Below are 427 nucleotides of genomic sequence, written 5' to 3'. Positions count from 1 at the left end.
CTTATATTATAATTGCATATCATATATTATTTTAGTACCTGTCGCTATATTTGCCTACGCCATATTTAATATTTTAACTTTTTATACTACCAATATTTTGAAAATGATACTTAAATTTTAAACAATTGCATCTGTATTGACTCATATCCGTTTCTAACACTTAGAGGTTTTTCCGAGGCTTACTCAAGTGCTCTTTTGTCCTTCAAATTTACGAGTATTCTTTGTTAATTTTCCAATTATTTTGTACAGTAGCTCATTGTACTTCTATGTTAAAAATAACTAGACGTTAATTGAACTATTGTTGTTTTTACTTTCTACAAAATATTTAATTTAATGTCAACATTATAATGTATACAAACTCGGAAAAAAAATCCGTTTTGTTAACTGTTGCAATTCTATGGTAAAATCTGTTTAAACGAATAAATTA

General features: G+C 25.8%; 1 protein-coding gene across 2 annotated transcripts in view; it reads left to right on the top strand.

Annotated features, from left to right (window-relative positions):
• The window catches only part of pico, a 117,876-nt gene that overhangs the window by 66,889 nt on the left and 50,560 nt on the right, over positions 1–427 (top strand). The gene's annotated exons all lie outside the window — the stretch shown is intronic.

Source organism: Halyomorpha halys, unplaced genomic scaffold, assembly GCF_000696795.3.
Source record: "Halyomorpha halys isolate HHAL.00 unplaced genomic scaffold, Hhal_1.1 Scaffold464.1, whole genome shotgun sequence".
In the NCBI taxonomy this organism is placed as follows: Eukaryota; Metazoa; Arthropoda; class Insecta; order Hemiptera; family Pentatomidae; genus Halyomorpha; species Halyomorpha halys.
This window is presented reverse-complemented; position numbering and strand designations above follow the sequence as displayed.